This window comes from Dermacentor andersoni, chromosome 2, assembly GCF_023375885.2.
Source record: "Dermacentor andersoni chromosome 2, qqDerAnde1_hic_scaffold, whole genome shotgun sequence".
NCBI classification, from domain to species: domain Eukaryota; kingdom Metazoa; phylum Arthropoda; class Arachnida; order Ixodida; family Ixodidae; genus Dermacentor; species Dermacentor andersoni.
The window spans coordinates 53,808,628-53,833,831 of record NC_092815.1 but is presented as its reverse complement, the minus strand read 5'-3'; the positions used below and the strand labels follow the sequence as shown (position 1 = coordinate 53,833,831).

Here is a 25,204-nt window from a genome sequence, read left to right as displayed (position 1 = left end):
TCACGTCTGGGGCGGCCCCCGAGAGGACACTTTCCTTACCTTTCTTAGGAATCTTGTAGGGAGCGCAGCAGCTTTTTAAGCCTTGGACATTTCCTTCCGCTTCCACAACTCTCTAGAGGAGAGAAGCAGCAGCTGCGTGCCGTGAAATCAGATTAGGTCGCATCTGCGCCGCGCAAAGAAAGGGAGGCCTACCAGGTTGAAGACGTGTCAGGCTGTGCTACAGAGCCGATAAATAGCACTCGTATTGTGTGCGCCGAAGCACGCAAATGCCGCGGCCACCACAGTGCCAATCGATCCGACGTTGGGAATGCTGTCAGGGAACCGCGAAATCTGATTATCGCTGTCCGTCAGTCAACGCGTTCATTAGTGAGCCTGCGTGGACACTGCACTGCCGATACTGGGGTTTCACTACGCGTGTGTTGCGGTGGCAACGCTCGATAAAGCTCGCCAAGGTCTGCGACGCACAGAAAGCTCTTTGAATGGCACCGGCATGCGGGAGCCAATGGTCCGCGAAATTATGTTACACGCTGTGCCTACGATATAATATTGTTCCATCACCTCAAAACATTCTTTGAGGTTTTGCGGACTGCGAGAGATAATGTGAATATGTGCTCATCCTAGTTGTCGCCTTAGCAAGAACGAGAAGGAAAAGAAAGAGGAGTTGCAACCTGCATTTGGATGAGGGAAGCGGAAATGGAACGGCTGAAATATTAACGAGGATTTCTTCCGTGCTTGGTACCCATGGCGGAAAAAAAGTGAGAGGCTGCCAGAAAGCCAAACAGAAAGGGATGAGGCAGGCAACAAATACAGATGGTTTTCAGTATGACATGTACTTGAATGACAAGCAATTACGACACGCACGTTTTTTTCTCTGAAAGAACGATAATGTATTTTAACACGCGACGGAACAACGGACCACACATCCTGTAAAGGTACTACGGCCGTCAAATGACCAGACGCACACTGCGGTCAAGTAATACAAGAAATGGCTGTGACTTTGTACGTAAATGTAACAGGTGCGCAGTTATTATTTTTTTGCTTTTATTTTCTTCTATGCGAGAGCTCCAGTTTATAATGGATTTCTTTTTTTTTTTTCATTTCTTCAAGATGGAAAGCTCTCAACTGCCCTATTTATTTTCGATGATTCTCTTCTTTGTCAAAGGTCATGCAAACCTCACTTATTTTTTCTCGTTAAGCTATGGTGAGTTGATTCCTTCACATGTACTGCTTTTTTTGCATGCCACTGCGTGGACGGTGTCCTATTGGTTCGAAATCTGAGTACAGGTCCCCACAAAGCCCTTGCGTGAACTGTGCCCGAAACGCCGCCTCTCCCTGTGAAAAAATCATACTTTGACGTACGCTCCGTTGGTGTTCGCGCATGCGTGAATATTTGAAATGATACCGCAGTTCAGCGGTTTAAAGAAATTGCGTTATCGGACTTTATGGCAAGAATGAAACAAAATTTACTCGCAGAAAATATAGAGAAAGGAAGCGAGGGCATGTGAGCTACAGGGATGGTGACTGCGAGGAACAGAACAGAAGGACGAGAAAAAACCGATAGCGTCGTCTGCTATCTTCTCCACAGCGCCGAGCACGCCCTCCGACGGCAATGTTAGAATCGGGTGGATGCGCGCGCTTCAACTGCTTTAACATTCATATCGCGCGTTACTGTACTGTTCAGTCGGGGCACACGACTTTGCCCGAGAAAGAAGCACGTCAACCCTCGTTTACGATGTCAAGTGATAGCAGCGACACCGCCCAGGGCACTAGAAGTGCAGGCACTCAGCAGGAGAATGCGAGGTGAGCTTCCATTGAATTCCGCCACTGACTGATGTCACAAGCGGACCCGCTTACGACATGCAGATCACTTAGGCTTTTTTGTTCCGACGTAAAGAAAAAAAAGCAGTTGTCCTTCTGTGATCAATATGTCCGCAAGGGGGTGGTGACACGAAACGTTCGGGATCATCATCGCTGCTTAGCAAAACGGACTGCTGGGCTAGTCGTTACGGTCGGTAGCAAAAGTTTCCGGCCTGCACGAGAGCGTGCCAAACTCCGCGCCTGAGGCACCCTGCCGCGCCTTGCATTGTAGGGACCCCTGCTGTTCAGAATCGCGTTAGGCCGAGAATGTGTCCTCTTATTCGTCGGCGGGTCAATTTTCTTTTGTCGCGGGACGCTCTTTCTCGCAGTCGCGCAAAACGCCGAAACCAGAGGCACGCATTTGTACTGTTTCTACCAGCGCAGCTGGCCCAGCGGCGAGTGGCTGGTATCGTGCAGCTGCAACAATACCACCGTCTGTGCCACTGTCGATATAAAAGCGCGTCTGCACGCTTGCTCAAGAAAGCGTTGCCCGGAGAAAGAGAAAAGTAAAGGAAGAAAAACAGAAATGCCGGTGAACAAGTAGACGTATCCCCGGCGTAGTGCTGCTCTCAATGGCAGCTGACGCACCGTAAGTGTGTCGGAGAGGCTGTTTGGCACGCGGTCGCATGTTGAGTAAACATTTAATGCGAATAGAATTCTTGGCATTGTCAGATCAGTTTTCTTTGCCGCTATATAACTATCCAACTAGGTACATGAGCCGATACCGAAGAGAGTGATCTTTCACCATCTTTCGCGACGAGCTTCTTATCGCAGCACATAGGCGGAAGCCTTCATATATATATATATATATATATATATATATATATATATATATATATATATATATATATATATATATATATATATATATATATATATATATATAGAATGTATGTATGTATATATGGGGTTCTTGCCCTTGAAGAAACTTCGTGTGACCTCGAAGAGTTGTTCACTCAAGGAACAGCTTTATTTATATTAGCATTTACAAGACCACATAGTAGGAGACGGTACAATTTTACAACCAGAGTCCTCTCCCACCACGAAGGATCTGGCGTCTTTCGGTGGTGTAATCTTCCATCCTGTAGATGTCGTATACTTCGTTGTCACTAATACTGCTTCGCCTTTACGCCACCGAAACTGCAGCTTCTCTCTTCCTTTTTTTTTTCTTTCTGCGAGTCCGAGTACCAGCGCTCCTGCGAATGACTGCTGTTGATTCTGATATCGAATGAATCCGGCTTGGCCTCATTTCGGTTACTGAGTGAATTATACAAGGTGCTCCAACTATCATGCACCAAGACTTACAGAGCAGTTGCGATACTTATCATATCGGTAACAAAAACCCCTTGATAACGCGGCCGAGGCGCTGCTCTGACCAAGCACGAAACGCGAAAAATAATGTAATAGGCATAGCATGTTTCAAACTCCCGGCTTTGCTCGCACCACATCGACAGAGTGCGCACGCAGCTATATTTAGCGCCAGAAACTTGATTCGGACCAAAGCCAAATTAAAGGGACTGTTTTATTTTTCCTGAGTGTATACACGCTGCAAAAACAGGGTCGTGGGAAACAATAAAAGCGAAGTAAAGACTCGGAAGCGGCCCAGGTGTAGAGAAAAGGCAAAGCCGATGCGTTCAAGATGGTAAATATAGCACTTCGAGATAAGCCGAATTGGCAATCGGGACGCCTGCACAAAAACGAAAAAAAGTAAATCAGATTTTACTGTGCCCTTATTATCCATAAATTCGTAAGCGCTCTTGAATACCAGCTGCCGCCTTGAGGACATGTTCGAATAGGTCTCCTTTTGCAGATACGCCAGTACTGTGCCCGCTTTGTCACATCTTCAGTGGTTTTTTTGATGACCGACGTCCCAATTCGACGGCAGACATCCGTTATCCTTTCTTTAAACTAACCTGACGTCCGTCTCGATAATGTAAGCACGAGCTTTCACGTAACGCGAAAGAAATCGAGTAGAGAGAGATCAGGTGACCTAGCCGGCCAATTTACAGGCCCATGTCTTCCAATTTGTTGCGCATGAAAAGACTCATTGAGCCAGTTTCGTGCTCGGCAGCTGCTGTGGGCTGGTGCTCCATCTTGCTAATACGACAGAAGTGGAAGACGTGATAGCGGGACTTCGCTGAGAAACTCATCCACCACTCCTTGAAGGATTTCGTCCACGTATGGCTTTCTAGTCAGTGAGTGATCGAAGAAGATGGGTCTGATTATAGCACCAGCGTAAGTTCCGCACCCCACATTGAACGAACACTGGCACTGGTGCGGATTGGCCTTACCCAGTGTCGCTCCAATAGTCTGCATTATGCAAATTTACCTGGGCGATTCTGTGAAAATTGGCTTCATCTGTGCACATGATGTTGCTCAATATGTCCGGTGACTCATGGGCTTTTGTGAGGACCTAGTTCGAGAAATCTAGACGATTCTACAGGTCCCTATATTCCAAGCATTGGTGCTAGTTGAGGCGATACGGGTGAAAGGCCGTCGTTTAGAATCCTCCAAACTGGTGACTTGGAAATTGGTACCAGGGCGGCGACATCCTGCAACCTAGCATGAGGGTTTGAGGCCATAAATGCTAAAACATCCGTGCGTACGCTAGAACTCAAAAATGGAGTCCTACGGCGCTGTTTCTTCAGGCTACCGGTTTGTCTCAGGTTTTCATTTCTGATGATGATCGACGCGTTTGCTCCATTACCACACTTCCATAACTTATATGTACTTACGGCCTTCCTCTTGTCATTTGCAGCTCTCAAGGCAATGATTATTTTTACTTTCTGCTCATTAGAAAAAGACATGGCGACTGAGACGAAACAAAACGTATCTTTAAACATTTGCACTGACATTGTCGATTTGCTTCTGTGGTGATAGGTTTCGCGGCAAAAATAAATCCGTGCACTTTACCTACGCAAAGACAACAGCTATCACAGTTTGTTTCCAACTAGCACCAAACGCTACGTGTTGCTTAGGCCGAGGCGCGGCAGATATTTACAGCAAGCTGTATATGGCTAGCCGATTCGTCCGTCTGTCCGTCTATCACCTGTACGCCGAAAACTCCTTTTGCGCAACCCTATGCGAATGCACGAAAAAAAAAAGCGAAAGAGGCGCGCGATTGGCTGCGCCAATAGTGATGTCGTTGTTCTCCGTCGCAGCCGCGGCCGCGCAGCAGTTTCTCTCCGGCTCTGAAATGGGTAGGCCACGCGTCATACGTACTCCTCAGGAGCAGGCTGCTTTCGATCAGCGACGCCGTGAGCAGAACCGGGAACAAGCTCGTCTACGCCGTCCCGATGCTGCAGCCCGGGCATCAGAACAGGCTCGTGCAGCCGAGCGCAAACAGCAACTGCGTACCGAGGATCCGGCCGCCTGCCAAGCCGTCGTTTAATGAACCGTCAAGATTAACCCAGTGATAGATACCGGGGCCGAACGTTTCAGCTTCGCTGATTAAACATCAGTGCGGAGTGCTTGAACGGTGATTTTTTTTTACGCAGGACCCTGTTCTAGGGCGATGCTTTATGATGCGGGTGGGAGCGCAGTCTCTTGGTATTCACCATATTTCGCAAGGTTTATTTATCAGTCGGAAAAAGAATTAGTACGCCATTAGTACGTAGCTGAAAATACCGCAGTTAGATGTCCCTTGGCTGTGCCTACAAATGCCTCATTGACACTTCGATAATTATGATAGTATGTCGCGAGTTAGATAATTACAATTACTTAATTAAATATCGGTAACGAAAAATTACTGGCAGAAGCTCCACTGTACTCGAAACAATATGCACTAGGTTTTATTTGAGTAACGCATTGCCTTTTTAAATCTTGGTGCATGATAAATTGGGACATCCTGTATATATTTATGACCTCTGCATATAAGTGATGTTTCCATCACTAATAAATGTTACAAATTATTAAAAGTGTCTTTTTTAATGAATCGTTAGCTTTGCTTACTGCAATGAGAAGCGATACTGAGACACATATCATTCACATGCGCTTCATACGCCATTGATAAAATACTCTGATGAAGGGGTCCCTAAAGTCTACAGGCTTTTCAGGGTAAAGAAAGCACGCGAAGCATATTTAAGCAAGGTACACATACAGCAACATATCCATTCTCTAGGCATAAACTATCCATACCTTTTGTAATAATTGCTAATTGGCTACCTCCTTCTCTTTTAGAATGTAATAAACTTTGACCTGTGTATATATTTAAATATATTGCGTATGTTCATGGTGTTTACAATGGGAATTTAAAACAATGTTGAAGTGAGAAAATACGGACGATGCAGCCGCCGCTGCTACTTCCAATGCTTTCGTTCTCCTTGAAGAATTTCACAAATAAAGTAAAGTAAAAAATAAAATCCGTGCATGTCCGCTCCAACAATGATGCAATAAGCTATTAGCCATAATAAAATTTCAAGTGAAAAGGTCGAGGCAAGTAAAAAGAAACCTCAAATGATGTGACAAGTCTGGCAGTGACACGTTAGGGGTGGGGGGTGGGGGAGGGTAGGCTTCGACATTGCCGGGTGGGACGGGGGGGGGGCTAAGCCGGAAAACTCGGGAGACGGCTCCCCCCCCCCCCCCCCCCCACCCGTAGTCGGCGCCTATGTCGCCGTGCATTATGGACTTCTATATGGACTGAAAACATCTTACTAAGTATAAACGACAGTCAGTTACAGGTTATTTGACAAAATAAACAGATACAATGTAATTCGTAATTACACATTCGATCAATCTTCAAGAAAAAGTGCTTCGCCCAGTACGAAGCCCCCTATGAAGACGTTAAAATAAACACAAACGACCAAAAAATGAAGGACGGAGCTCCGCAACGGCGCATTTCGTTGGCTAGGTACGTTTTGCGTAATAAGCTTTAATTAGTTACGTAATTATGGATGAAGTTGCAAATACACGGTCGTCAAGGGCCATGAGTATTAGAAGAGGGGGCTTGCCAGAAATATTTCTTTTTACTTTTCGGAAATATAGATAACCATGCGAATGCTTCAGTCGCCGAGGTTGCTTCTATGATCGTGAAACTTTTTTAGTTTAAGAACAAATGAGGTATCTCCAAAGCAGTGGTAGACGACTCAATTTTTTTAAAGCCAATGCAGCTGACAACTCTGAGCAAAATGATATACATACGAGCAGGAATGGGCAGCATCGAAGATACATATATCTTGACTCTATTACTATACACCTTGGGTTTGAATCAATGGTCAAGCTGTATCCTATGTTAAGACGCATCGCTTTCTGGGTGTCATCATTGACCGCAACTTCTCGTGGAGCCCTGACTGCGTCTATCTGAAGTTAGTTGCCATTGCGGAGGTCTTCAAATTTATCTGCGTGAAAAACTGGGGTACACCAGTCCATTTTATGATGCAGCTGTACAGGGTACTGTTTCACGAACTCCTACGTTAGTCTACCAGTGTTGTCAAATGCATGCAAGATGAACTTTCACGTTTGGAAAGCTACAAGGTCAAGCCCTGCGCACATGTTTAGGGCTGCCTCGGTGCAACTCAACAGCAGCAACAATTGCCATCGCGGGAGACCATATGATCCTGACACATGCAGCTGTTGACTCTCAGAGGGCACATTCGCCATCTCTCAAGGATCTCCGACCATCATTTGGCCTCCCTACCATCCGAGCGACCTCAATCGACCTTTTCAAGAGTGATTAGCGCTCATCAAGCGGGCATACCGTCATCTTTTACACCGGTGGCGAAGCCTTCATCTCCCTTGTGGGGCCTGCGACAGCCTCAAATGGATTTTGCTATTCCTGGAATTACTAAAAAATCCAATCATCCATCGCCGGCTCTGAAGCAACTTACGCTCCCATTACTGCACCGGACGTATATATGGACATACATATATGTACCGATGGTTCGACCTCACCTACCAGCTCAACTGCCGCATTCGTCGTTCCAGCTAAGCAGGTTACAGTTTGATTCAAATTGTAACACATGGCTACATCTACGTCGGCAGAACTTGCAGCTCTCCATGCCGCTATGACGTACGTCACTGAAGAGCCAACACACAGAGAGAGAGCGTAAACTTTATTTTCATATCAACAAGATTTGAGTCCGGCGCCTTTTTAGTGGTTCTGGGCATCCGCCGCGTACGCGGTTCCGAGACCTTGTCTCGAAGCGGCTTCCTCGGCTCGTTGGACGGCCCAGAGTTGTGCTGTCAGGTTCGAGAAATGGGTCGTATTCCGTGATTCTAAGGGAGCTCTTCACAGTATCAAGACTGCATTACATCAAATAACTTACGAGCAGATGATATGACATCAGAGAAGTGCACCACCAAGCTTTGGAAAGAGGGCACATTGTTTTAATGGATTCCTGCTCACTGTGACATCGTCGGCAACAACCTAGCCGACATGGCTGCCCGGTCTGCCCATGAAGATACCCAGATGCGTCTAACACCTTTGGCGAGGCACGACGCTGCCAGGGAACTTCGCTTACTTGCACGCAAAATGTCACAAGATCTCTGGATTTCAAGTGCCTTCGATTGCCGATTACATAAACTGGACCCTACGCTACGGCTAGAACAGCCATCTAGCCTTTCCCGCGGCGAAACAACCTTGCTGTGCCGCTTGTGGCTGGGAGTGGCTTTCCCGAACGCATACTCCTATCGTTTGGGAATGGCCGAGAGCCCGATGTGCGACTCCTGTGGGTGCGAGGAAACCATCGAGCACCTATTGTGTGACTGCCGTCGCTACGGTGTACAACGCCTCTCTACGGGCAACTTTACACCGACTGGACTCAAGACCGTTCATCGAGTCAGAAACCCGGACCGTGGCCACACCCGTCACTGGCAAGAAAGGCGATTCATGCACTAGTGCAATACTTCAAGTGCACCGGCTTAAGAGACCATTTATAGTGTCCCTGTGTATAGTGTCCCTCCCACACGCACTCCTCGCTTACTCTCCCTTTTTTCCTCTTTCTATTCCCCTTAACCCCACCCAGAGTGTACCGGGTGCTCCTCTGGTTGACCTCCCTGCCTTTCCTGTCCTTGCTTTCTCTCTTGGGCATCTTGTGTCCGTATCTTCAGTGAGTCCTGGCAGGATGGATACGCTACTCAATAATGGAAGACCAGTCGCCTGGTACCACACATCAAACCTGGCAAGTCTCCTCTAGAGATTACTTCATACAGCCCAATCGCGCTGGCTAGTTGCATTGGAAAGATGATACAACGAATGATCCTGGCAAGACTTAAATGGTATCTGGTACTCTACGAAGTTTACCCCGACGAAATGGCTGACTTTCGACGTCACCAATGCTCCATTGGCAACGTCATCGATTGGGTTACATACGTTCAACATCAAAAGACTTGTAAGCGATTATCTGTCGCCATGTTCCTCGATATAAAAAGAGCATATGACAATGTTCTTCATGAGGCGATATTTGAGGCCCTGGGAATGGTCAGTCTCGGTGGTCGACTCTATCGTTGGACACGCATTTATTTGCGTATGCGGTTTCTCTTTGTGAATACCAAAGACGGCCTAACTTCTCCACACAACACACACCGTGGAGTACCGCAGGGTAGTGCCTTGAGCCACACGTTCTTCAACCTTGTGCTCATTGGTCTCATAGAATGTCTAGCAAATGCGGTGAAGTTGTTAATCTATGACAATGACATCTGTGTCTGAGCATCTGGCATGACGCGTCCTCAACTGTGTGCAAGGCTCCAAAAATCTGCGACGCTGATAACGACGTACTTTAGCGAACAAGGCCTCAAGATTTCCCCAGAAAAATGTGCATTAGTCGCGTTAGCCGGAAACCCATGACTTTCTACCTATATCCATCGAAGGACAAAATATATCCTGTGAAGAACGTACATGTTTTTACGGGTAATCATCGACCGTTACCTCTGCTGGAGTACTCATGTGGCCTACCTAAAGAAGCGTCTGACTGCCATCTGTCATCTTTTCAAGTTCCTTGGAGGAAACACCTGGGGTACTTCACTACACGTAATGATGCAACTGTACAATACGCTGTTTCCCGCGTATCTGAGGTACAGCTTGGCAATGTTGACCAATGCCTGCAGAACTGACATTCGTGCACTCGAAAGTGATCAGGCCCAGGTTTTTATGCTTTGTCTGGGGTTCCCACGAAGTACATCAACATCAGAAATATTGCATTTGCGCATGACTTACCTAGCCAAGATTCACATTGTTATGGAAGCCCTCAGAGCACACGTCAGGCCGATGAGGATCACTATAGGGGCTTTTTGGTATGGCATATCTTATTTTGTTGTAGCACAAACTGAACGATAACACCAGAAAAGCGCATTTGACACACACAGAGCTAACTTTCAGGAATAGGTTTATTTCCAGTTCTCGTCGCTATATATACCCACGAAACGTCATACAACACTGTGAAAGCTCGGTAAAAATGAGCATAAAGAAAAGAAAAAGACAAAGCCCGCAGGGAACTACACGCAGGCACTTTTTTACCGCACAGACCGAGTCATGTACAATTTCACCGCGAACAAAGATTCCTGTATTTGCAGAAACAGTGTGTATAGGTTCTTGCTAGCACCAGTGCTAAGTAGTCTGCTTTTAGCCGAACTGGACAGGGACCTGTCAGAGCGCCTTCGCAAATCTAAGGTTGAAAAAGTCTTTAGATATGTTAACTTTTTTGTTTTTATTGATTGTACATCCACGTGTTTTACTAATCAATATGCCCCAGTTTTCGCCACTATTCGTGACTGTCTTAACCCACTAGAAGTGACCTTTGAAATGCCATGCGACGGGAGGATTAGATTCCTTGACATTAGCTTTGTGCTCACCCATAAGAAAACCTACTGCTGTTACGAACCTAGGTCAAGTAAGCCCCTTTCACCATTTCATTCCGCACATACGAAGTTTGGGAATAGGGGAATCGCGAAGATGCGTTTCAGTGAAGCACTGAATAAATCATGCCAGCACCTAATGTACGATAGCTTCGGACTGCAAGCCTCACGTTTAAGCCGCGCTGGTTACGTGAACCACGTGCTTGTCTGTCGCAGAAGCATTGCTTAAGAAGGTATACAGGAAAGCAGTTCGGAGCAGGTGGATGGTACAAGCATTGACATAAACAAAAGAAAGCTTGCTGTCGTCGCTTCCATAGATACGTTCTCCCAGAGATTAAAAAAGATTGCTGGAGGGAACGGCATCACCATTGTTTTTCCGGCGCCTAATAAATTGGTGAGACTGTAGAAACACAAGGCCAAAAGGAATCGCAGGTACCGCACGCGAAAATTAACATAAAAAAAATATGCAGATCCCATCACTCTGGGAATCGATGTAAGCTAAGCTTTGTGTGCTATTTGCGTTCATTGACGTTATTTGTCGGTAATATGTTGACTGCATACGACAGTCATGATGGGATGTGAAATTTTACCTTGCCTGCTCCGCTTGTGTCAGTTGTTCTTGCTCCGCTCGACGCTTTATGCGAGCCTTCGTCTCGTCGGCACTAAGTGCACGCTTCGGCGCCATTCTGGATTGTAGCGTTGTAGCTCACAAAACGGCCTCCTCTTTCTCTATTTTCTCGCTAACATTCTCCCCACCTCCTCCCGCTACTGTCGTTGCTGTTGCGGGGGTGAGCACGGAGACAAGCGCGGCAGCTCCTGCACAGCGTTTGTGAGGGGTCACGCCTAGTTGGGCGTCCTGAGGGCATTGTGCAGATGCGACGCGGGGTAAATCTTGAGGCGAGCTTCTCTGGTCGTCTTTCCTTTGTGCCACACTCTGTTCACGTATTAACGCAATAGCGTTAAGGCTCCCGTGTCGCAGAAAATCTCGTGTCGATGCCGCGGGCGTCGCTTGGCGAATAATCTTTCTGAACCACAACCACGCAGGCCCTCACGTGGCGCATACCATGCCTTACATTCTTTATAATGTTAACTGGAACACCTTGTGTGTGTGTCTCCATGTGTGCGTGTTTTTTTTGCGTTTTACTCTGTCATCTTACCCCTATCTCCTATCCCCAGTGTAGGGTAGCAAACCGGAGACTGATATCTGGTTAACCTCCCTGCCTTTCCTCTTCATCTCTCTCTCTCTCTCTCTCTCTCTCTCTCTCCCTCGGAATTTTGAGAATGTCGGCTCATAAACAAATGTCATGAAATAATACACCGACAGCACATGCCTCTTATGTTTTTTTTTTACATGGGCACGGTCTCAACCACGTCCCGACGCAGCCGGCGTTAGTGGCGTGCCGGACAACAGCAGCAGTGGGAAAGTCGAAGGAAGCGGCAAAGAAAGCGTGCATCGCGGGTGTGGTATACCGCACTTCTGTCGCGTGTGGACGATCCTACATTGGTTAAACTGGTAGATGCATAAGTGATAGGCTACGAGAACACAATAACAAAGTAAAGAACTTGGCTGCTGACGGCTTTCTTGCCATCCATTGCCAAAGATGCAAATGCAAGGCCAGACTTAAAGAAACAATCATGAGTAGAAACATTTGTGAGATGACGCGCTTGATAATAACAGCTAGTCAGCATTTTGTGACACATGCGTCAGTAAGCCGTCCATTTTCTTGTTTGTGTTGACCGAGCTTTTGCACTTGTTTATGACGTTGCGAGGGTGTGTGTATATATATATACATATATATATATATATATATATATAGCGACGAGCACTGGAAATAACGAAATAAATCTATTGTGGAACGTTAGCGCTGTGTGTGTCAAATGTGCCTTTCTGTTGTCCCTGTCATTCCGCTTGCGCTACCACAAAATAAGACGCGTCAGACATCTTGATCGCGCCCCTTTCCGCTATGTCGCCTCACTTCTAGAAGACCGACCACGTGCCTCTTTGTCAGACAATACTGTCTTATCATGTACACCTTCCATTACATTACACATATGCAGAGAGTTTTATTTCCCCATTGGCGCTTGCCTCAGCCACAAGTTCAACTGACAGTACCAGGCACTCGAACGAAGGTGCAGCTCTTATCATCAGCTATCAAGCAACTTTCACTGATCTTGCTGTACGAATATTACAATCATGCCCATCGATACAATGATGGTTCAACCGCCGGGATTTTTCCCGTGAAAGTCATCATATTGAAGTTCATCACACTAGATGACATTGACAGCCGCGAAACTTGCTGCTCTTCGTAGTCCACATAATTAGCATAATTCGATAGGGACCACCTCAAGAATGAAGTGTCTTCAGTGATTCTAAGGCAGCTCTACATTTCTTGCTTTCTGTCTTACACCATGGACCCTACGAATAACTAGTTCTAGAAATCTGAGAGATCTTTCACCGCCTCGTCGAGCAAAGACGCGACGTCGTATTTCAGTAGCTCCCTAGCCACTGTGGCGTAATGGTAACGAACATGCCGATGAAGCTGCTCGATCTGCTCATGAGGACGGAGTGCAGGAACCAATCCCACTGTCAATAACAGATACAGCAGCGAAACTTCGAGTGCTTGCAAATGACGCCATGCAATCCTTGTGGAACGCACCTAGTTTCCAGCACACACGTCTCCATCGATTGAATCCTTGTCTTCAACTTCGTCCTGCACCTAAACTATCCAGACCCGAGACAACGGTTCTTTACTGTGGCTTGAAATCGCTTTTCCAATATCCTTTGCTGTCGTATCAAAACGGAAGATAATGCTGCGTGTGGCCACTGCGGCAACGAGGAAACTATTGAACACGTGCTTGCCATTGTCGCCGATACAGCGCACACGGGCAGTAATTCGCGACCGCGCTGGCGCGTCTTGACGACCGGCCGCTTTCGGAACACAGTCCTAGAATGCCGAACTATACAGTCGTCACACCACAAGATAATCAAGGCACTCATGAAATTTTTGCATTGGAATGGCCTATTAAAGAGAGACTATAGTTCTTACGGACGTTCCAAAGCTCTTTCATTTATTTTTCTTGCATTCGCTTTTTCTCTGCTATTCTTTCCGTCTTTCACATCCCCCAGTGTACAGTAGCAAACGAAAATATTCATTGGTTAACCCTGTTTATCTCTCTGTTCCTCTTGTGTCTATATCATGTTACACAGTACGTGTATCAATGCTGCTATTTTCAATACATAGGCTTGAGTATTGTGAGGCAGCTGTCACCTCGACACTTCAATCAGCATGGTCGCGTGCTAAGATTATGCTAGCCATGATAATGAATACATAGAGATGAAGATGAAGGGGGCATATTTTGCTCACAGTATACTATATGTTGACAGACAAGATTTACTAATCCCACTGTCCACACAGAAACCAAGAGTAAATTAAGCCTCACACATGACTGCAATTAAAGCTGATTCTAACTAATATTTGAAATGACCAAACCCAACCAGTAATATGAATAACGCACAACGCAGTGTCGCCCATAAACCCTGCCGTTTTCCAACTTAAAGATTGGCGAGTGCCAGCTTAGGTCGATTTTTTGAAAGAATAAGATGAATAACGAGAAGCGGAGTGAAATCAAAATTAAAAGCGGCCACCATTAGTCGTCAAGCGAGTACGATTTCCCCGACACCGTCACATGAGAATGTAAAAAAAACTATGGAAAGGCGCGTGCTGTTGCCATGGATTGGTGATTGGCGATATCACTTCTACTATTTGCGAACGTAGTTTCTGTAAATTCCTATCAAACAGCCGTGCCTGGCTCACGGCAGGTCGTCTTACGTGGAACACCGGCTTCTGTTACATTATGTGCCGCTTAATCTCTAGGTGGAGACAGACGATGGAAGATGCGTGTTTCGCCACGCCGTCATTAGCGGCGCCCACACAGGTCCACAACTAAAGATAACCTTTACCTAATGTACCGTGAACTTTGAGCCATGGTGCAAGATTCACATAGCACATAAATCCTAACCCAATGCAAGACAGGGCGGGTCAACGCAGTTACTGCTGCAAGGCTGCGTTCTCCCTGAACCGGATGTCTTCACTAAACACGGCTGCCATCGAAGTCGTGTCAGTGATGGGATGCCGGCCTATGTGAGCGGCTGATGAGAGTCCGGTTTACCTACGCTTATCGTGTTTAGGGGCGATGAATAATACTATCACTTCCCGTGGGAACTTGCGATTGCCGTTTCTTCTTCTCAATTCAACCGCCAGTCGTGCAGATAAATGATTCCGGCTGTAATGCGGTTCTTTCTAGGATCCTAAAGGGGTGCTTCAACTGGACATCCAAAGCCTTTAAATTCGCCAACTGACTGTAATACTTTACAAGACACGATTATTTCACGCTACAAGGATGTATGCACTGATTAATCATTAGCGTTAGCTTGTAGTTTTGTAGCTGCTCTCACCATTCGATAACGAAAAATATTCACTGAACTCTTATAGATGAAGTGAAAAGCCAGTCACAAAACGCAAAGGACAAGAGCTTCGCACCACAATGACTGGTCTTTGTCCTTCGTGTTTTGTGACTGGCTTTTTCCTTCAACTATGCACAAACTGTGCGTTCTGTAGTCACACTTACGGGAATAGTACTAGAGTGGCTAGTCATAAATGTGTGTTACCTCTTAAAAGCAATATCGAAGCCTTTCAGTCCCCGTGCTCCGTTCATTTTCAGTTGGCCGAAATTGCAATATATTGCTTACGTAAATTTTCGTGTTACACCTGACTGCATATTGCTTTACAGGGGCCGTCGGTATAGACAATGTAATGAGAACCGAACTCTCGTTTTCTTCGTGAAACCAATGCAGTTAATTCTAATCATGGTAATTAAATACTCTATTTTTCACAAATTATGCGAATATCGGATAGACATCATCGTCGTCGTCGTCGTCGTCATCATAGTTAGGCCCACTGCAGGGCAAAGGCCTCTCCCATACTTCTCCAACTACCCCGGTCATGTACTAAATGTGGCCATGTCCCTGCAAACTTCTTAATCTCACCCGCCCACCTAACTTTCTGCCGCCCCCTGCTACGCTTCCCTTCCCTTGGAATCCAGTCCGTAACCCTTAATGACCACCGGTTATCTTCCCTCCTCATTACATGTCCGGCCCATGCCCATTCCTTTTTCTTGATTTCAACTAAGATGTCATTTACCCGCGTTTGTTCCCTCACCCAATCTGCTCTTTTCTTATCCGTTAACGCTACACCCATCATTCTTCTTTCCATAGCCCATTGCGTCGTCCTCAATTTAAGTAGAACCCTTTTCGTAAGCCTGCAGGTTTCTGCCCCATACGCGAGTACTGGTAAGACACAGCTGTTATACACTTTTCTCTTGAGGGATAGTGGCAACCTGCTGTTCATGATTTGAGAATGCCTGCCAAACGCACCCCAGCCCATTCTTATTCTTCTGGTTAGTTCAGTCTCATGATCCGGATCCGTGGTCACTACCTGCCCTAAGTAGATGTATTCCCTTACCACTTCCAGTGCCTCGCTACCTATCGTAAACTGCTGTTCTCTTCCGAGACTGTTAAACATTACTTCAGTTTTCTGCAGATTAATTTTCAGACCCACCCTTCTGCTTTGCCTCTCCAGGTCAGTGAGCATGCATTGCAATTGGTCTCCTGAGTTACTAAGCAAGGCAATATCATCAGCGAATCGTAAGTTGCTAAGGTATTCTCCATAAACTTTTATCCCCAATTCTTCCCACTCCAGGTCTCTGAATACCTCCTGTAAACATGCTGTGAATAGCATTGGAGAGATCGTATCTCCCTGTCTGACGCCTTTCTTTATTGCGATTTTGTTGCTTTCTTTATGGAGGACTACGGTGGCTGTGGAGCCGCTATAGATATCTTCCAGTATTTTTACCTATGGCTCCTCTACACCCTGATTCCGTAATGCCTCCATGACTGCTGAGGTTTCGACTGAATCAAACGCTTTTTCGTAATCAATGAAGGCTATATATAAGGGTTGGTTATATACCGAACATTTCTCACCTGATTGATAGTGTGAATAAGGTCTATTGTTGAGTAGCCTTTACGGAATCCTGCCTGGTCCTTTGGTTGACTGCAGTCTAAGGTGTTCCTGATTCTATTTGCGATTACCTTAGTAAATACTTTGTAGGCAACGGACAGTATGCTGATCGGTCTATAATCTTTCAAGTCTTTGGCATCCCCTTTCTTATGGATTAGGATTATGTTAGCGTTCTTCCAAGATTCCAGTACGTTCGAGGTCATGAGGCATTGTGTATATAGGGTGGCCAGTCTTTCTAGGACAATGTTCCCACCATCCTTCAACAAATCTGCTGTTACCTGATCCTCCCCAACTGACTTCCCCCTTTGCATAGCTCCCAAGGCTTTCTTTACTTCTTCCGGCGTTACCTGTGGGATTTCGAATACCTCTAGGCTATTCTCTCTTCCACTATCGTCGTGGGTGCCACTGGTACTGTATAAATCTCTATAGAACTCCTCAGCCACTTGAACTATCTCATCCATATTAGTAACGATATTGCCGGGTCTGTCTCTTAACGCATACATCTGATTCTTGCCTATTCCTAGTTTCTTCTTCACTGCTTTTAGGCTTCCTACGTTCCTGAGAGCATGTTCAATTCTATCCATATTATAGTTCCTTATGTCCGCTGTCTTACGCTTGTTGATTAACTTAGAAAGTTCTGCCAGTTCTATTCTAGCTGTAGGGTTAGAGGCTTTTATACATTCGAGTTTCTTGATCATATCTTTCGTCTCCTGCGATAGCTTACTGGTCTACTGCCTAACGGAGTTACCACCGACTTCTATTGCGCACTCCTTAATGATGCCCATAATATTGTCGTTCATTGCTTCAACACTAAGGTCGTCTTCCTGAGTTAAAGCCGAATACCTGTTCTGTAGCTCGATCCGGAATTCCTCTAGTTTCCCTCTTACCGCTAACTCATTGATTGGCTTCTTATGTACCAGTTTCTTCCGTTCCCTCCTCAGGTCTAGGCTAATTCGAGTTCTTACCATCCTATGGTCACTGCAGCGCACCTTGCCGAGCACGTCTACATCTTGTATGATGCCAGGGTTAGCGCAGAGTCTGAAGTCTATTTCATTTCTAGTCTCACCATTCGGGCTCCCCCACGTCCACTTTCGGCTAACCCGCTTGCGGAAAAAGGTATTCATTATCCGCATATTATTCTGTTCTGCAAACTCTACTAATAACTCTCCTCTGCTATTCCTAGAGCCTATGCCATATTCCCCCACTGACTTGTCTCCGGCCTGCTTCTTGCCTACCCTGGCATTGAAATCGCCCATAAGTATACTGTATTTTGTTTTGACTTTACCCATCGCCGATTCCACGTCTTCATAAAAGCTTTCGACTTCCTGCTCATCATGACTGGATGTAGGGGCGTAGACCTGTACTACCTTCAATTTGTACCTCTTAAGTTCCACAACAAGACCCGCCACCCTCTCGTTAATGCTATAGAATTCCTGTATGTTACCAGCTATATCCTTATTAATCAGGAATCCGACTCCTAGTTCTCGTCTCTCCGCTAAGCCCCGGTAGCACAGTACGTGCCCGATTTTTAGCACTGTATATGCTTCTTTTGTCCTCCTAACCTCACTGAGCACTATTATACCCCATTTACTACCCTCTAATTCCTCCAATAACACTGCTAGACTCTCCTCACTAGATAACGTTCTAACGTTAAACGTTGCCAGGTTCAGGTTCCAATGGTATGGCTGCGTAAACCACAGCAGCCATAAATCTTGGATACGTTACCGCCGTTCCGAGTGAAAAAAACGCCTTCCGCTTCAGATCTGCTGAATGAGACACAGGTGTGGCTTTTCTGTAGCACATAAATAAATGTACAATGTAAATGTTAACAAATATGCGTTGGTCTTCAATTATTTGTACTTGGCGGCTGTGGTGGATACGTTACCAGGGGGAAACGCAGGAGCGAGATATAATGGAAAAAGAAATGCCTTTACGTGCGCTTCTAAATCATAGTAATAAAAGTCCAGATCGCTTAAGCTGTTCATTTATGATGCATTGCATTTTTAGTAGCTATGTATGTTCATATGGCGGACAGCTGCAGGTTCTCTCATCTTATTGCTACTTAGTATTGTGCAGCATGGCTTCTCGTCGCTTAGTGAAACTGTTGTATTGCAACTTTTTGAACTTCAGTAAACAAGGCGAGTGTTTCTCGATGCCAAAGTTCGAAGCCAATGAATGACGTCGATGCTATGCCATCAGGCAGGATATTTTCTCTGTTACCTGGTAACAAAAAGTGTTCGTTGAAAAGATTGTCATTTAGCAGCAACCGGTGCCAGATCGAATGTTTGGGCTATTTCGGGTAAACATTTCTTAATTATGCTCATAATTTGCCTTGTCGCAGCGTTCCTGGAGAGACCGGGGAAGCATCGAGGCAGGAGCAAGGCAGCCAGGCTCACAACCCACCCAGCGTGTGTCGTTTGTGCGAGATGTCCTTTACCTCTATGGCAGACTTTCAGAAACACATCGCCGACCACGCGAGAGGAAAAAATTATCTCTGCCGCGTGTGCGGTGCATTGTTAAAGGAAAATTACAATCTCAAGAGTCATTACCACAAGCACACGGAAGAAAAGCCCGATCAGTGTGGCGTGTGCGGCCGCAAATTTTCTCGCAAGGGCCACCTCAAGACGCACATGCTATTGCACATGGTCGAAAAGCCGTTTAAGTGCCGCCATTGCACGGCTGCGTACACCCAGAAGCAAAAACTGGTCAGGCACATCTCCAAGCACATCACATAACGCCGTTGCATCGCCACCAGTGCAGTGAGGAATACTCCGGACAAGAGAAAAGTCAGAATCTCTGTTACCCTGTGGTTTGCCGCTTCATATCGCAGGGCTTGTGATCCGGTCCGAACCCTTCTATTTACTTACTTCGCGACTGCACGATTGGGTCATTCTTATTCCTCATGAATACAGTTGAAAAAATTGCCCTGGTTGGAGGCGGTTAAACCATGTTTGTCGAGCGATAGCACGGTTTTTCTTGCTTTGGGAAGGGACACAGACGCTGCTCGGCACCGTCAGAAACTACCGCACCTCCAGCTCCACCGCAAGACAACACACAGACGCTGCTCGGCGCGGCAGCAGCAGCAGCGAGCGAATCTACCTTCATGCTGCGTCTCGCTTCAACGCGAACTAAGTGTCGAAAGCGCAGCGCTCGGCGCACTTTGTACACATCGCAGATCGCTTTCAAGATATGGGCGCCCACGCGACGTACGCAGCAGCCGACGGTAGTGGCAGGCTAAGTCCCAATTTGATCTTGGCAGAGCTTAAAGGTCAGATTTACGGAACCAGTCGTTTTCTGGGTTTGTGCCCGCATGACGATGTTCAACGAACTTAGTTTCACCGCCTGGCTCGAAAGACTTGCCCACCTCCGCACCCGGGACTGAGCCGAGCGGAGGCGGTGCTGTTCCGACAAATACAAACTGGCTCCTTAACCACCCCAGTGCTAATGAATCATCTGTACCAGAAAGTATATGTGAGTGATGTGTACCGCGTGTGCCAGCGGGAGAGGGCTACCCTGACGCACATCCTATTGGATTGCACCAAGTTCCCCGACGAAGCTTTGACAAGTGCAACGATTCCGCTGCGACTCGCGGCTGCGGCAGAATGCTACGACCACGAAAGCCAAACCTGAGCCGTCCAGCAGGTCTCGGCGGCTCTTGAAAGACAAAGGCCGAGCGAAACCGACGGAACGTTGCCCCTCAGGGCGACCGACCGCGGGTGTAACACGCGCTGGAGTTGAGTAGAGACCACCCGCTGAGACGACGTCAGGGCCCGCGTCGCGGCGCCATTTAGTCATAGTGTCGTTCTGCAGGCGACTAAATAAAGTTCTTTCTCTCTCTCTCTCTCTTTCACCTGGAATAGTAGAGCTATCGCTCTAATAATCGCTACGTACAAAATGTTTCTCAAGGTTATCTCGAAACATTTCTGGTAGAAACCGTTTCACGATGACTGTCGACGTTGATGCAATTAGCATTGAAGCAGTGCAGCGACACACCGTAACAGCGGCCACCTCCGAAACGCGTGTTGTATTAGAGCCGGGCTTTTCTCTCGCGATTCCCTCTGGACACGGTGCGCCATCTAACGGCACCGCCGTGTTCGAAGACGGCGTGGAAGGTTTATTGCAGAGTTGCTCAGACCCCGTGACGCATGCCCAGTGGCACATGTTGGCGTGAAACAGGTTCATTGAAGAGCGGCGCATATCCAGTGTCCGTACCTAGTGATCAGAGTTAGTTCGGCGGTTGGTTTCGAACCCGGTGGCCCCAGCAGACAAGTCTTACCTCTACCTTTTTTGACCATGGACTACCCAGTGACAAAAGTTGTCGTGAAAGTTGTTGGATATAGACACACAAGTATACAAACACAGCAAAATGGGCGAATGATCGATAGAATGCCAATTTCGTAAAAAGTTATCAGCGTAAGTTGTGTTGGTTATTTTGTAGAATACGCCTGTTCTCGTTCCTCTATAGGCGTGGTATAATGGAACTTCATATGCATCCCGGCGCAAACACAATTAATAGCGAGACATCTTTATAGATAATAGACGTTAAAGTTGTGAATTTTATTGGAATCCGATTTTCGACGTTTCGTGAAGAACCGGCCAGGTATTCTAGTGACCTACTATGGCAGACCAGTGGCTATGGCGTTGCGCTGCTTAGCTCGAGGTGGCGGGTTCGATCCCGGCCGCATTTTGATGGGGGACTAAATTCAATAACCCTCGTGCATTTAGATTGCATGACATAGTGAGCAATGGCTTCAGCCACAATTGCCTCGTGTTGTACAGCTGAAATTTGAATATTGATAAAACTCTGTCAAAATGAGACATTTCAATACCGTACCGCTTTATATCCAGAAAATTGATCGCTTTTAATGTGACATTCACAGTACCACAGGAAATACATGGCGCTCAAAGAGGAAAAGGGGCTTCCACTGGTGCCATGGCTCGTAAGTCATTAACGGGTACTTCGTACCGTGGTATGTGTAATAACCGTAGAGTGAACACGGGTCAGCGTTTCTCCAGGTTTCATTTTTAAGTTCTCTTTAACGCAGGATAGGTTTAAAAAATAGAAATAAATGTTTCATTAAAAAAAACGTGATTCAAATCGAGGCGCCTTGTAATTCAACTGAAGATCTCGCTGCCTAGTTGCTAATCACATTAGCGGAAATGTAAAAAACAAATTTGCATTCAGGCATGCAGAGTGCGCGTGTGTCTGTGCGTAGCAGCGCTCTGTGTCAACGGGTCTACTGGCACAGGCACCTCAAATACCCGGCGCCCATAACTTTACATCCCAAAGCACTGCCAACTGACTCAAAGTTGAAACAGCACCAATTAGGCCACGCGGCTGCTTAGAATACACGCATATTAAATGTATTAGTAGGTCGTCGAGTGACGGATCCACTAAGGCTTACAGTCAATCATTACTATACCCTATGTAATCGAATCGTCGAATTGTTTACCTGATGTCATTGTCAGCGAACGAAATCCAAAATATTTTGAGATGTTACCGAAACACATGCACTATAGCCACTGTATCCTTCTTACCGCTGATATAATTGTTACTAAGTGTATGATTTACCGTGTCATAACTATTATATTAATGCATCGCTCTATTAACAACTAAGCATGTTTGATGTCTGTCCACATTTATCGAATCGAACGTTGTCCACGCATTATGTCTATTCAACATGTAGGAGCTTATATGTAATGTTTTTGTTCATTGATAAGTCAGTGATTTACTGGCTCAGAGATTTATTATGATTGTTTCATTTCTGTGACAACTCGCATGACTTATGTACACCAACATTCTTCAAAATTTGTCCTTCTCTCTCTTGCGTAATACCCGCAAAGCCTTTTAAGGGTATAATAAATAATGATGATAACAATGTTGATGATGATATAGTCAATTTTACACAGAATTGAACTATATTAATTCCGAATATATTTTATTCCGTCTTGACAACTGGCTGAGTATCTAAACACTTTGAGTATTAACGAAATTTGCCCGAAGAACGAAGCATTGACAAGGATAGCAATACTCAGCGCGGCGCTTGAACTCTTTGACGGCGTTATAACTGTACATGGATCCGATATGTTAACGCCACGCAAGAAGGGCAACTGCTGCTTGGCAGAGGGAATAGTGCTACAGCAGCTACCAGGCGTCTCACAACACTGAAGTGAGAGGAACGCCGCCTGTGGCCTTGCAGGCGTCACACTTTGATGGTGATCGCGATGAGATCGGCGGGAAACCGTCGTTGGGAGTCGGTGCCCACTACTATGCCCTGGCTCCGGCACCGAGCCGATTTAGCGGAGCGCTGGCGTTGCCTACTGAGTTTCGTCGCTTTTGCAGCTAAACCGCCATCCGCATCCATAGTGACCACTGGGGACCCGATGAGCTTCCTATAGGAGGGGGGCCGCGCGTGCGCCGTCAATTGCGGCAGAGTACGACGACGACAGCGGCGTATACGCACAAGTGCACTGCGGCAATAAAACAATCTTCCGGATGAAGTGAAGAACTTGGGCCTCATCTTGCCGATCGCGCTTGTCCTCCGTTTTCACGGGAAATGCATGTGCGAGATGACTCGGATAATTTTTAGCTCGCATGTTCGAAGCGGGAATCCAACGCGAAATGGGCAACAGGAGTGCTCGTTATCTGGCTGCGCGAATCTTTATCACCTCCGACGAACGGTGCAAGCATCGCAGTTTGCAGTTTTCACACGGGACACGCTTTCTTTCGGGTTTGCAGTGTATAACGAAAGGTTTTTAGAGATGGGAGTCGAAACTCGGGGAGCGTTTAAGCAATCGTTTCGGGTATTTAGTTCATGTTTGAAGCATACCGTAGCCGCGAAAATAGGTTCGGTAAAGGCACCGGTTTCGAAGCAGTACACCTCTTCGAGAATGCCCTAGGAAACGGATATGGAAGGCTGCAAAAACCAACATGCGCGGCTTCGTTGATTCGTGGCGGCACAGTGGAGTAAGCTCTTCATTAACTTCTGTACAATGAAGGCGACTGTTGTATTTTAGTCTTGCATGACGACGATCGCCGAGCCGCAAAATGGTGCACGACAGGCAGGATCCTTACAACTGCGTCTCCAAGATGGTCGGCGCTGTCGGTGTTGCCAGATCAATATTCATTTTGAATATCTTCTATAAGAGAGTGCTGGGAAAAACGAATACCCGATTTCCTTCTTAGTACGTCGTGCAGCTGTTCAGAAAAACCTGAAATTTCACTCGGGAGGCGGCAACATGCACAAAGTAGCATACTATAATAATTCCACCTGAATACTAACACAAAGAAGCTCGAGCAGAACCATTGAGCACAGCCATGCCAGAAACAAGATTGTCAGCCAACCACCAGATCTGATATTGAGATTATAGCGGTAAATGGCGTATCATTTCTCACAACTAAACAGTTCATCATGGCCTATTTTTGCGGACAGCCAGGTTTCCGCAAGCACAATGACGTCAGTCAAACATGCATCAACAAGAGAAGACAAAGCATTGCGTTTCTTTAGCACAATCCTGATGTTGGTGAATAAAAATAACTTGCGCAAGCTATCTTGTGCTTCGGAAACCAATCTATCACTACCGGCAGGCGAAGAGCTTGACGGGACTTCGTCTGTATTCACGCGACTGCTCTTGCGAGGTTCACCTACGCTGTCAGCAGATGGGGAGCACACATAGAATTGCTCATTATATTGTACGGAAGAGTGTAGACCACTGGCCTTACAGTAAACAAAAAGCTATGGCGCAAGTTTCTGGGTGACCCGCAAAAATCTTCTTTGACAAATATTCTGGAAGCTGTCAGCTTGCTTCGTGGTGGGAGTACGCTCACTGAGATTGAAATATATAAACGTTATAATAACTGGCCGACATTTTTAAGTAATACATTTTTTCGATCGCTGTGCCCGAGATATGAGGGCGTCGATACTTACGCAAGCCTGGTACTTAGTTTTCACGCTGGTGGTTGGCGCTCAACATATTTTGTTACAAAAAGATGCTGCTTCCCATAGAGCTCTCTTACAGTTGCACCAGTCGTGCATGCTTTCTGCGAACTCGCCCGTCCACGGGATAGAGTACACGAGCATCGTTAAATATACAGGGGGTGATAAAATTCTGCCAGTTCTACGAGCGGCGTGACGAACTGCATTACTTCGCGTTCTGATTATGCAAGGGTCCTGTATTGCTCAATGGCAGGCACGCCAGTGCGAAGGGATGCGCAGTGACATGTCTCGACACTAGACACTTGGCTTGGCCGAGCACACACGAACGCAGCTCGGCACGCCCCGCTATCTCTCTGCTGAAAATCGGCGCCTGTGCTGTTCATTCACGGCCTGCGACTATGGCCGAAGAAGGCGCACTTCGAGCCTGTTTACGATATGGGGCGGCAGCTTTACCGCATCCCAAGGGTTTAAGCCGTGCAGGCATTCATCCAGACAATGGCAGGTTAGCTTCTATTGAACACTTCCATTGAATAATATCACCCA

General features: G+C 46.5%; 1 long non-coding RNA gene across 1 annotated transcript; it reads left to right on the top strand.

The window, feature by feature from the left end:
• The first annotated feature begins 201 nt into the window (after nucleotides 1–201).
• LOC129387786 (uncharacterized) lies at nucleotides 202–20,561 on the top strand. Its single transcript, XR_008614966.2, has 2 exons — nucleotides 202–1,800; nucleotides 19,066–20,561. It is a non-coding gene; the product is annotated as an uncharacterized lncRNA (long non-coding RNA).
• Nucleotides 20,562–25,204: the final 4,643 nt, after the last annotated feature.